This window comes from Hibiscus syriacus, unplaced genomic scaffold (assembly GCF_006381635.1).
Source record: "Hibiscus syriacus cultivar Baekdansim isolate YM2019G1 unplaced genomic scaffold, ASM638163v2 tig00117000_pilon, whole genome shotgun sequence".
In the NCBI taxonomy this organism is placed as follows: domain Eukaryota; kingdom Viridiplantae; phylum Streptophyta; class Magnoliopsida; order Malvales; family Malvaceae; genus Hibiscus; species Hibiscus syriacus.
In genome coordinates this window covers 438,285-452,914 of record NW_024063516.1, presented here as the reverse complement: position 1 = coordinate 452,914, position 14,630 = coordinate 438,285, and the positions used below count along the sequence as shown (strand labels likewise).

The 14,630-nt window shown below is 34.7% G+C and overlaps 1 pseudogene; it reads right to left on the bottom strand.

The window, feature by feature from the left end:
- Positions 1-7,086: 7,086 nt before the first annotated feature.
- On the bottom strand, positions 7,087-9,304 carry LOC120194607 (annotated as a pseudogene).
- Positions 9,305-14,630: the final 5,326 nt, after the last annotated feature.

The following is a 14,630-nucleotide window of genomic DNA, read 5'->3' as shown; positions in this document are numbered from 1 at the left end:
CAGAGGGAATCGATACCCCCATAAAGGGGAATCGATTGGGGTTCTGGTTTTATCGGGCAGAACCCTTATTTTTGGCTCAAACCCTCTTTTCTTCTATTCCTTACCGCTGTTTCCCCTCTCTACTCTCCCTATCTCCATTTTTGCCTCAAATCAACTTTTTTAATCGGAATTCTCTTCAAATATCATCTCCTAAACCTGCTAGCATCATTAAAATCATGCAAACAACATCAAAATCCACTCAATCTCATCTTTCAAGGTAAATTTTTCTAAACTCTCTATTTTATTGATTTTGAACATAGAACTAGTTTTAATTAGTTCTAAATAGAAATAGTGATCGGGCATTGCTTATTAGTGTTTAGAAACTAAATTTGTACAACTAATTTCATCAAAAACACAAGATTTTTTCCAAAATTTTTGAAATTTTTGGAATAAAAAAATTATTGTGTTTTGATTGAATTACGTTGTTGTTATAAAAACTATACATATATTGATTTTCAAAACCTTATTTTTCAATAAGTTTTTCGAAAACTTTGCCCATTAGGATTGGTTTAGAGAACCTTGAAATATTGAGAACTCAATTGAGTTTTGGGATTAATTGAATTGCATACATGTGTTTTCTAAATTGCAGGTTATCCATTCTATTCTGATTTCCTAAACAATGTCCAATCCTAAACGTGCTAGGTCATCATCTAGTCGCTCAAACCGTCAACCAAATCCACCTCCAAATCCTCCTCCTATTCCTGAAATTCCAATTCCTAATCCTAATCCCATTGATCCTAATATGACTATCCAAAACTCGTGTTTTAATCATCCTGGTCCTAGAAATCATCGTTTTTGGTATTATCAATATTTTGACTCTTACAAAATTAGAGAAGAACGTATCCCTTCTCGTCAAGCTATGATATATATCAATTTTAGATACATTCCTCTCTTACAAGAGTGTAAATTTGATAAACTTTGTGACCTTGAACCTATAGTTTACCATCAACTTGTTCACATATTCTATTCAAATGTCGTGTGTGTTAAAAACCGAGCTCAAACCAAAACCATAGTAGTTTGTTCCTATCTCCTAGGACAATTCATCCATCTTGACTCGGCTTACATAGCTAATGAATTAAGATTAGATAATGATGGTATATCAAATGAAAAACAACTTTTAGGTTCTCGTTATAAAAGAATGGATAATGCGAGTGTCTTAGATCTTCATGATCGTTTTCTTCATCTAATGATTTCTTGGTGGTTTCGACCATCCGGAGGTTGTTACTATACTCTTCGTGCTTTAGATCTTTGGTGGTTACATTATTTCCAAAACAGTATTAAAATAAATCTTCCTGAGATTATTTTTGCTGAAATCGTTGAAACCGTAAACTTAGTACCAAATAAGAAACTTTGTTCCTCTCTAGTTTATGGTTGCATTCTAAGTAATCTATTTTCTAAAGTCGGGTTTAGAGTAGGTCTAGATGTCGTCTTTCCTCTCAAGAAACAAATTAATCTTCTTTCCTTAATGAGAGCGGGATGGATAAAGAATAAGGACACCGGTGAATGGGTTCGATCTTCTGAAGATACTCCGGGAGCTAGTTCTTCACGAGCTCCTCCAGCAGATGACGACGATCCTGAACTTGAGCAATTAATATGAGATATCGATGAAGCCGAAGATGATCCTGAGCAGCCGAGGAACAAGCACAACAAACTAATCAAATGCCTCCATATTTTCAATCTTTTATGGAGACATTCGATTTCTGATATGCTACCATAGATTCACGCTTTTCTTCTATAGAGTCCCATTTATCCACAATGGGAGCTCAACAATTGGAAATTCTTCGGGAGATGCGTGCAAACAATGAAGCAACCAACACTCGTATTAATGAACTCACTCATGAAATGACCGCTATGCGAGTTCGTTTTCCTCCTCCCGATCCTCTTACGGATGCTTGATTATGTGTTTTGCTTTATTACTTTGAACTTAAAACTTATTGTTAAAACATTTTGAATGTTTTTTGATTGTTTATTTTTGGTTGTTCAAACTTATGTTTAATACATTTGGTATGAATTTCGTGTTTATTTTGCATCTTTAGACATATATGACCAATTATCCATTTACATATTTATGAATATTGATTATGAAACTAATGGCTAACATCTCTTTTGATTGTGTTCTTAGCAGCTTATGTTTATATATATAATCAATTGGCTAAATGATTTCAAAACCTTGTTTAAAATCCTTTACGAGTCTTTTTGATTTAACAAAAATGGGTAGAATATGTTAAAAGCGTTTTTGAAGAGGAGTAGTGTTAAAGTAAGGGGGAGTAGTATTTTTCAAAATCAAAATTCATTTTGAAATTAGAAAATCTTAAAATGTTTTGTTATATCAAAAAGGGGGAGATTGTTGAAAACATTTTGTTGTTTCGGTATAACAAATTAAATTAAAAGAATTTTAATTTTGAAAATGATTTTTCTAAGCATATTCGATATATTAAATCGAATATCAAAATATTACTCAAAGTATTTCAAAGTTCATTTTAAATCCTTACTCAAGTGTAAAATTAAGTTTTAATCTTAAAATAATTTCAAAACGATTTTACAAAATATTTCGAACTATTTTAAAGCAAAAAATTACAGATTGCTCAGAGGGAACTGATTCCCCCCAAGGGGGTACCGATTCCCTCTGAATGGTTTGGCTCCGAGAATTCCAGTATGCTCGGAGGGAACCGATTCCCCCCACTGTTCAACGGTCGAAATATTTGAATTTTACACTTAGGGAACCGATTCCCCATGAGGGGTACCGATTCCCCCCACGCTCCAAGCAGAAATATTTATTGTTTTCACACTTAAACGGCTACAATAACTTCATTAATGATCCCCAACGTTCAGAAGTGATTCAAGGTGTATTTAAGCAAGCTTAGAAGTCATTGATCAAGAACAAGAAACATCAAGCAACTAGAATCAAGAGAGAATCAAAGAGAAAGCATCAAACCTCAAGTTTGAGCATTTCAAGCCTATTTTTCATTCAATATTCGTTTTGCTTTCAAGAACACTTATTGTGCTCAATTGTATTTATTCATGAGTGTTATTTCTTTGTTCTAGAATTATGCAAACATATTTGCCTTGTGAGGTTTTTCTTGTGAGTTTGCAAATTTGTAATCTTCTCTTTGAGAAAAGAGTGTTCTCAAGAATTGGGGTATATTCTTGATGGAGTTGTAAGGTTATCTCTTTGGCCTCAAAAGAAAGAACAAATTAGTGAATTTGTTGGAAAATCCTTAGTGTGGATAGCTAAGGTAGTGGACGTAGACTTTGGTTGATAAAGTCGAACCACTCTAAATCGCTGTGCAATTACTTTCAATTTTCTGCAAAAGCTTCCACAAAATTTTAATTGTCAATTCACCCCCCTCTTGGCCGATTCCGTCAATCGATTAACTCAACATACTTATATCTATTTTAGAAAATAAAGGGATAAATATTAAAATTACTATTAATTTAGTTTAAATGTACAATATGATATATTAATTTTAAATTTATGTAGTTATAAACATGAAATTTAATTTTAAAATTATTTTTTATATTAGATAAATATAATTATTTGTAAATGCAATACATAAACATAAAATGATACTATTATGTTGACAATTATATCAATGAATTGGGAAAATTGAATAAAATTAAAGCTTTTTGTATGCAATCACATGAAATCAAATTTGATAAATCACCTTCTATATTTTATTAAATTTTATGTATAATTTTAATATTTATTTAAAAAATAAAAATAGGTAATAACCAACAAGATATTGATAAACTTGCAAAGGTGAGGACCAGAGTTTTTTTTTTCTGAAATACCAAATAAAATTGTGAAAAAAAATTTCGTCTGGTATTTATAGGTTGTGTTTGATTTAAATTTCAGAGTGTAACATTTGAGATTAATTAGATGTCATTTTGATTTCTGAAATTCAAGCCAATTTTTGGAATTTAAACATGTGTAACATTGGATGTATCTGAACTGTTTTACATCTCTATTCAAAGGGAATTAACAGCTGATTATTATGCCAGTTACATGAGTTACAGTAATAATATCAGGAGTTACAAATGGCTAGAAATCAAACTATGAATCTGGGTTGTTTTGAGGTCAGGTTGATTTGTTTAATTCACCTGTTACAATAGATTTTAAATCCAATAATTAAATTAGAAATAAATCTGATACACGTTGAACCATTTTGCCCCTGACGTGAAGCCTATAAATAGAGAGGTTATTCTCAACCAATTCATTCTCAAATAATTCTCTCAAAAGCTCTCACAGCTACTAAGAGATTTCTAGCGATCTAAGGAGCAATACCACCAACAGTCCACTCCGGTTTCAAGTGTACAAAATTTGTAGCGACCGTGTCAACCTCGAGGGACGATCCACCTATTGGAGCAATTACACATATCGGTGCGAATTCGTTTCTAAGGCAGTGGTTCCACCATGACACAATTAATGGTTTCAATTTTTTCCTTTAAATTTATTATTCTCAGTCAGTGCTAATAGTGTGGTTTTTCAGTCCATATTTCCAACATTGAGCACTTACATAATACATTTGCGTCTCAATATCAAGTGTGGCTTTTCGGTAAATATTTAGTTGTAATAGTATTTATTAGTTTTAAATATATGCAAGCTTTATAATTACTTTAATTTACTATAATTAAATTATTTTAGTGGCATCTTGATGCATCTTTTCAAAAAATCAACCTACCTACAGTATCAGTAAGAATTTTTTGGTATAATTTCGATTTTAGTGACATGTATAATTTATCTATTTGGTAGCTCTGTTAGACTTAAATTTTTAAAGGGTCTGTAATAGTAAATTAAGGCTGCTTTATCTCTATTTGCATAATTATATTCGAAGGTATGATTAAATAGTCTTAGATTTTAAAATATTTTAAATGTAAACCAAATGATTTTAAAGTTGACAACATTCAGACAGTTTCATAAGTGTTGCAAAACAACATTGAACTTCTTAGTTACTGTCTAAAATCGGTTTTGATTTGAATGTTAGATTATCATCTTACATAGGAATGGCAACGTGGCAACGGGGCGAGTTCGGGGCGGGTTTTGCTCCCCCGTCCCCGTCCCCGAAATGAATTCTCATCCCCGCCCTGTTCCCCGTCAGAAATTGTTTTTCCCTGTCCTCGACCCGATCCCAAGAAAAATTGAGCAGCCGTTGTTTTCATAAAAAATAGAAAAAAACGATCACCAAAAACTGGAAAATTAGTCTACATGATTTACAATTCAAACTACAGTCACAAATTCAAACTCAATTCTAAATAATTGTCTAAACTCCAAAAGAAAACACATACATAATTAAATACAAACTTGTTCCGATATTCAAATCATACAACGAAGATGCATACGTAATATTAAGTCAAATAAAGTCATCGAAAATCGTCGTGCCATTTTTGTCACTTTCTTTGGTAGCTCCCTACATTGAGAAATTTATCAATAAATCAACCAAATTTTACTTTAATAATTATAAAAGCTAGGGTTTAGGGTTTTGTGTTTATTGTTTAGGGTTTAAATGTTTAGGGTTTATATTATATAATTAATATAAAAATAAAAAATATTATATATATAATTAATATAAAATATGTAAAATATTATATATATATATATATATATATATATATATCGGGGCAGGACGGGGATACCTTGCCCCGAACCCGAACCCGAACCCAAAAAAAATCCCCGAATTTTACCCCGATACCCGACCCGATATTATTCAAACCCGACCCGAACTTAGCCAGGTTTTAGGTTTCCCCGTCGGGTTTGGGGTTTCCCCGTCGAGTTCGGGTCGTTCTGCCATTCCTAATCTTACAATTTTACCCGACTAATAAAATGGGTATAATTTGTTAAAATGAGATTTTAAATTGATTCAAAATATTAAGGTCTTTATGTTCAATGAAAGTAAGAATGTTTAATGTGACATATATAACTCGTTATTCGAGACATATACGGGTTATGCTTGTCACAATATCCGTAAACCTAAAATATAATTATGGCATTTTCCTATTACCATGGAGACAAAAACTCGCCACCTAGATCACACAAGTACCAAAGAATAAAAATGTTAAAAAATCTAACCAAAATGCTCGAACAAATATGAACAAATATGTATACATCGGTAAACGAACCATAAAAAGGGATAAAATTACTGAAAGACCACCGATAAATCGCAAGTCAAAGTCGAGAGGCGTGAGAAAACTATTCACGAACAAAAAATGCATATTCAAATCAATCCGATGGTCAAAAGCAGGAAAGATCAATATGATAACTAATAAGCACCATCTTGATTAGTTGTTGCGGTGTCAAATCAAACCCTGAGAAAAAATATAATCGAAAACAACGGCAAAAAACCGTAAACTACCAAAAGGCAAAGAAAAATGTGCTACAAAGGTAGAGAACATGTCAAAAAGACTTAATTATCCTTATTAAAAAAACTTAAAAAACAAGGAAAGAAGATAAACGGCGGACGACAATGAGCATCAAAATCTGTGCCACCCTCGGTTAAACAAAATTAAAGAAGAAAATGTTGAATTGATCAATAAAATTGCCACAAATTACATGGAAGAAAAAAAAAGGAAAAGAAAGAAGGCGGTTAGGTTTTTTTTTACTATAATTAAATTATATATTTATTAATTTTAGTTGCAATATATTGAAATGATACTTTAATGTAATTCGTGTGCTGGTAGATATTCTTCAATTAGATTGTAGGGTAAAATATGGTATGGGTATGAGTTAGGAATTATGGTACCACTAACCCACTGATAAAGCACAAGTTGTAGGTGAGTGAATTGACCGGGAAAGGTGTGCATTGAAGAGGACAATTCGAACTTCTCTCCCTTTCGAAAGAAAAGTAAATGAAAGAAAAGTAAATGAAAGAAAATTGCCGTTGCTAACTGCCGTGCCGTGTATTTCTGTTACAAATATTATCTGTTTGTCTGTCTTTGTGTTTTCATCATACAACGAGCAATCAATGACTTGAGCATCTTCAATTTAAATATCCAGCCAACAAAAGTAAGTTTTAGGTTTATCAGCCATGCATGCAGTCGAGCTAGTCTAGCAAACATTGAAATCCAATTTATTTTCAAAAAGGAAAAAGAAAACATAGGCTTTGATCTCATGTGCCACGACGTAAGATCTAAACATATGTACACGGTTAAGGATGATGTTTTGGTTTTGATAATTCTGACAAAATGATGTCGATACTTAGATAACTGACTTCAACCGAGTTAAGATTCTAGGGCTTTGTAAATGACTACGAAACAAGGAAGGATAGCCTTTGGATTGAAGACAACCAACTCTTCCAGGTTGGAGTAGATGCCGGTGTATGCTGCTATAGAATCGTACGAGCCAGTCGAAACCGAAAAGCTGTTGCTATTATCCTCCTCCAACGGCGGCGCATCATCCGCCCCTTTCTTCACCCTTCCCGCGATCACACGGCAAACAAGCATGGCCCTCCGCCCGTCCGTACATTTAAGTGAGTCGTGGGCCCTGCCGCTGCTAGCCTAGTGCAGATTCCTTTGGATTCTGCTGCCGCGGTGACACTTCCGCCTTTGTTGTGGAACCCTTGTTTGATTATGGTGCAGACTCCGCAACCCGGGATCGAACCGCACAAGCTGGAGGATCCACGTGCTCCGAGGGAGCACGTCATTGTGGTGCAGTGGAACCGGAGGAGTTCGTTGCCGTCGGCTGCACACCTGGGATTCTTTTTGGAGCTGTTAAGAGCACGCGTTTTCACTGCTTCACGACAGTCCTCGAACCGTTGGATGGTGCGTTGGGTGTTGTGGACTTTCAGTATCCGTTCGATCATACAGATCGGAATACCCTTCTTAAGCCAGCTCGATTTGAAGATAATTTCTACGATGTTCCGGCCCGAATCGTCTGGGTCCAACTCTGAAACTACAAGAACAAAAAATCAAATTAAAAAATAATTTTATCGGTCATGATCCTCACAAACCGTGCAAATTAGCGTTACAGGTGGGGTAATATTACACCAATGAATAGACACCATGTTTACAATATCTATCAAAAGTGACAGCTGTCGTACTGAACATCAATCGGAAAATGGGTGGGGCGAGATTTTAGTGCAATTAATAACCTTAAAGCAAATGTAAATTAAGCAGCATATATCGAGTGATTTTTCAAATGAAGTCCAAGGAGAACGGTGGTAAAAGAACTTGACTGTTAATAATATAGACATATAGTGATCATACTTTGCTGTTTGATTGGATAAATGGAAAGAGAGTGAGACTCCTTTTAGAATAAAAGCAAGTTTACAATTTCGGAATTTACTTTTGAGTTCAGGTGTTAAGACAAAATGAAGCAAAAGAAAGAGACAATTAAGCTTTTATATGTTGTAACCCATATAAACAATTGATATTAAAAGATAAAAAAGCAGGCTTGGGATCAAGTAAGCAGTAAATTGGTTGTTAAATAAATTGTTGCACAATAATTCAGGAAAACGATAGTAAAATATGTGCATAGAAGATATGGGAATTACTGTACCTGCATGGCGAACAGCTTGATGAATCTCCAAGCTTTCAATCTTTGGGGAGATCTCTCCGCACTGTGAGCAGGCACAGATTGTTGTTCTTGAGGACGGGTACCTGATGATTCATACTTTCTTTAAATTATTTTTCTTATGTAAAAGAAGCAAATTCTTATTTTGGAAAATGAGGGAAAAATTAAGTTATACTATAAATATATATACCTGCTGGGGTCAACGATCATATGGCACTCATAACACCCAGAAAGCTTCCTGAATTGAATAGCTCTGCATGAAGATGACGTGTAAGTTGTGCTGCTATTATTAGATCTTGTTGACCCCGAAAACGACCGGGTTGACGAGCTATTTGCAGCTTTGCGTCTCGGTAACCCAGTTTCTTGACCAACTGTGCTACTCTCAGGCGAGTTATCAGCTCTGTGAACAACTCTCCTCGAGTTGCCATGAACAACGTCCTTGAAGCTACAGATGGACTTGCAAGAGGAACCCAGCTTTGAGTACCCATGTTGATTATTCTTGGAAGGATCATGAACTTTCGACCATTCGATCTGTTTGCAACTGAGAAAATTCTTGATTTGGTCCCATGAAGACGGTTGCTTTTGCTTTTGCACCTGGTTTTTTCTACGCTTGGACGGTGGTTTCACTCTCATGGGTTCGGCCGCCGTCTCCGGTAAGAAAGTGAGGAGAGCCATAAAAAGAAGAACGAAACAATAGGAGACAATAATAATAAAAGGAATAGTAGTAGCAGAGATTAACTCTCTTTCATAAAATAAAAAAGAAGAAGAGTTTTGAGAAGGAACTAGGAGAAGAGGGTCATATATTTTTTTTGGGTGGGGAAATGGAGAGGGATCCGAGACGTGTAATGAGGACTAAGAACCAAGAAGGCACAGTGAGGATGGTGAGAGTGGGGTCGCTGTTTATTTATTGCATTTATGTTTCTTCACTTTGTGATTTAACTCTCTCACTTCTTTCGTGGAAGTGCATATGAGCATATCTCTTGGACCACTACTATAATTCCCGGCTCCAATACAAAACTAGATTCACCGAACTGCTTGAGTGAATGATCGACCCATTTTCATTCTACACTGAAATTTTTATCATTAAAAATAAGAATTTGCACTTATAATTATTCTTTGTATTTAAGTGGTGATATTAAGGGAGAAAAGGGCGATGAATTATGAGTTTAATTAGTGTGGGATAATAATGTAGGAATGGGGTCCAGGGATTCAAAAAATTCATACAAGACACACACAAAGAATTGGAAACGTCCCTATGGCAATTTGCATCTTCCCGATGTCTCTGTCTGAATCACTATCCGTTTGCGGTGCGCGCGCGCACAAAAAAAAAACGACCTGCTCCGTGTAATGTCCACCTAATAAGGCTCGATCTATATCTATCCATCCCATTCTCAACGAATCCAACATGGACGTGGATGGGCTAGGTTATTATATCTTGACCGTCTAGCTGGCCTCACACACATGGTACAAATTGACCGACTCGCCATGAATGTCTACTGGTGAGCTTATGAGTTTTCGTGTGGGTGTATAAAACCCTACTTGCTTTCTGTGCCCCGTAATGGGTGATGACTAATTTCAGTAAACAGTACTGGCAATACAGGGCTCAGCCAGATCAGTAGTGTATGAAAAGAAACCATCCCTTTTTTCATCCACAAGAAAAAACAAACACAAACCTCTGATTAAAAACAAACACAAACCAACTAACAAATCTCACATGGAAGTTATTTATAATTAAACAATGATTCCTTGCAAGTACATCTGAAATATGATTTCATTAATATAAAAAAGTAAACCAAGCATTCATTTTTTTCTATTTTAATCCCTAAGTTGCTACTATTCAACTTATATGTTTCTCTTTTATTTTCAATGCTAGAGTAAGCTTCTATTTTGTGACCATAAATTACGAGAACAAAACAGAATCTTAATCGTTTTATTGGGTAGCAATGTGAAGCTTACACGTATGTTCTAAAAATTTTGTAAAAAGAAAGAAACTTCCGATGTGAAATTACATGTGCAAGCCACAGTGTTTTTAATGGCTGAGATGCAGAAGCTAGAGGGTAAATCTAGCACAAAAACGCATGTGCAACTTGGGAGCCTTTGACGTTATATTAGTTGGCCGACATTGGTCACCTCTCACGTTCCGGAGATAAAAAAACAAAAACCAAGTTTACAAGGTTTGTGTTTGTCGCGATGTTTTATGGCGACATCCTCCCACTAATGTTTATGCATATAGCGGAAGAAGATGACATAACACCTGATCTCACATGTTTCTGCCATAAGGGAATTAAAATAGCTCAAAATTTGGGTTTATATTTGGTTTTTTATTTAACACATTAAGTCATCAGAGTTTTTATTTTAGGATCTATAGCTTATTGTCACGGACCGCGACCTTGAAGCCGAGTTCTACATCATCCAGCCCGCATCCGCACGCACAAACGCACTCCGAAGCCCAGACGCATCAAGCAACGAACCAAGTACACCCCAACACACGCCAAGCCCACAACAGAATGGAATAAGGCCGAACACAACATGATCCGGGCCTCCTCAAGCCAAAATCGGCCCCCTCTAAGAAAAGAGACTAAACCACCATCCTTGTTCAAATAGGACTCAACCTTTAGAGTTTTAACTTAAGTAGGGAAGTAATTTTAGTTAGAGTAGAAGTAGACTTAGCCATCAACTTATAGGGGATTATCACTATAAAAGGGGCCTCCCCACCCCATTGTATCCATTCATTCTTTTCTATTAGAAATAAGACTAACCTGACTTCCAAGCAAAATACTCTCGTGCATCTCTTATTTCCGTTTACTCTCTTTTATTCTCACGTTCGCAACAACTTAAGCAACCAAGCTTAAGCTTTAAGGTTACCTTAGCGCCCAGCAACCGAGCAAAGCGACTAAGGGCCGCACGACCAGCTAGCCTACACTCTAGCCCCGTGTCAAGTGGTATCAGAGCCTGTTTCGTAACCAAATGAGATGGCTACTCAAAGCGGCGAACCAGCAACACCTGAAGGCATCGAGGCTCGCAACCCAGAGAAGAAGCGATGAACGTCAAAGGACATGCTCGCATTGATCTAAGGCAAGATCATCATACTTGAGGATTCTACGAGAGAGACCAAGGAGGTTTTGGATCTACTACAATCCATCGATCTTGAGAAGCTGGGATCACTAGATCTCGATAAGCTTGAAGCCTTGGAGCGTATCCAGGAGGATGTGCAAGCGACACTCAATGGATTTGATTCAAAGAGTTCTCAACATGAAGATTTTGTTGACGCCCAAATCTTTGCTCTAAGATAAGAGGTCGAAGAACTCAAGAATAGAGGTTCGGGGATCGAAGTTGAAGATATCAATAAGGAGATTGTGTAACACCCCAACCAGTATCCGACCCGTATACGAGTCCGAGATGTCACATTGACTTTTCAAAACCTTTTTCTTACAAAATATCAAAACATTTGAACTCATTTTAAGAAAATACGACCATATATTATTGAATTGTGTTTGTTATAAAATTTTGTAGCAAAAATGTATTTATAAATAGTACTGCTACAGTAACTTCGTAAAATACATATAAATTCATAAAATCCAAGGTTTCATCCGTATAAAATTTTCATTTTTCATATACACATTTAAAACATTACAAAATTCAATCATATGATTTTACAAAACCGATTAAAACATATCGGATTCAAATCTTTTATATTATTACATGCCAACTAAATTCTTTCTAACAAAATACATGTAATTCGATTTACATTTATGATTTGATCTTAGATAAGGAGAACTGACATGTCTTGTTCCTCTTTACTTCTCTTTTCGCTTTCCAAACCTACGTGTGAAACAATCACACGCTAAGTCGATGACTTAGTGAGGCATATAAAACATATAATATAACCGTATACCATTCCATATAAACAAAAGGTATACATCTGCAAATACTATCATATCATATAAAAACATATATCATTTCCGTAACATATACCCACATACACATATATCATTATCAACACGTTTAACATTTCACATTCATTATCATTAATTTATTTACCATATGATCTTGTAATTACCATTTATGTGTATCATATAACACATATATATATCCTCATAAGGAAACACATATAACATCGTATCATTCTTGTGAAATATTTCATATCACTAAAAGCATATACATAACATTTATTATATTTGTTATTATCTCTTTTTTAGCCCATGGTACACTGGTGAGAACTGAAGGTATGTGAGTACATTGAGGTTGTGCACTAATGCTATTACCACAGCTCGTATAAATTGCACCGAAGTGCCACGTAGAATTTGCACCGAAGTGTCGTGTAGAAATGCACCGTAGTGCCATATAAGATTGTTCATAAGGACCACATATAAATTTCTTAAGAATCATATACATATACCAAGGATCAGGTAAGTGTCTCAAAAGACCTCATATATGCTCCAAAGAATACATATATGTCCCGAAGGACCACGTAGAATTTGTCCCGAAGGACCGCGTAGACTCTCTACTCTTGGCATGCCAACTATACCTATAGCTCTCGTATCATATAACATGGGCATTATTCTTATGCTTCATATATTCATGTACTTGTATCATTGCTCTTATGATCACATATCACATGTGAATATAATCACGTAGTTTACTTTCATGTAAGTCATGTCATTTTTCATATGAATTCATATGTCACATAGCTCGTATCATATAACATGTTCTATTCTCTTATGTCCACATGACATATAATGCAGACAAATTATATTCATATATGCCTTTACTCATGAATTCATACATCATACCAATCATACCATCTCTTGTTCTCATATGTTTCCAATATATCACAACACCAAGGAATAAACATGTCATCATGTAATTTCTATAACATATTTCATATTCTTATATAATTTTATAGATAATTTATGTTGTTTCATATGACTTATCATACTAACCTATACTTATGCAAATCATATAACATACATATTAACCTGTTAACACATATAAATCACCTAATATTTTAGAATTTACTTCTTACCATAGTAAATCCGTCACTGGCTCATCGCAAGCCAATATTCGTTCTATAACATAAGCACAAATTAAATTGCACTCACCTTAACCTTGCTTTGATTCGATCCTAATTCTTTGATTGTTCCGAAACTTGTTTAGGCTCAATATCTACATAAACATAAATTCCGATACGATTATTAAAAGCCTAAACCTTATAACTTGATGTTAATAACTCAAGCTAGTTTAATAAACCAAAATTCCATTTTTCCTTTAGGGGTGTATCGATGCATTATGGGTGCATCGGTACACCAAATGGCTTCGAAATTCCCATGCATCGATGCCTACCTGTGTGCATCGATGCACACTGAATAATTTCTAGAAATTTACCCTTGATGCATTGGTACATGTTGAATGTGTACCGATGCACACTAGTTCAGAATTCTCATTTATTCACGTAAATTAATTCCTTCTAATTTAATTGTTATATTTAAACCCCTTTCATATCTTTAACTCACATACACATGCTTAAACTCATTTATATCCATTTATCTCATCTTAAATCTCAACATTACATCTTTCATATGGAAATCAATAATCATACCAAATTTTCAAGATGTTCTAAATCCAATTCTATCACTTCATATCTCTTAATTAAGTTGATGACAAGTCAAATTTAGTTTCAAATTCAACATATCACCCCTTTTCCAAAAATTCACTTAAAAACCCATTTTCTTTAATCTTTTATAACTTCTTCATCTTTTGATTTTAAGATGACTTAAGTTTTCCTTAAGCTTAGTTATCATCTAATGATCAAAACCTAACCTTTAATTCAACAAATAATCAACAAAATAAAAAACTCACCTTTGCTTGAGCTTTCACGTGATGAAGAGAAGAAGATGAAGATGGAAGAGTAATCTGGAACTTATTTCCCAAAACATATCTTCCACATGGGTAATATAATACCCATTACTTATTATTTTATTATTTTATTTGTTCAATGACCCTTTTTCCCTTTGACTCTTTCAATAATTACCAATAACCCTTCAAATATTATTTTCAAATAAATCATTGAACTTTTCAACTTTTC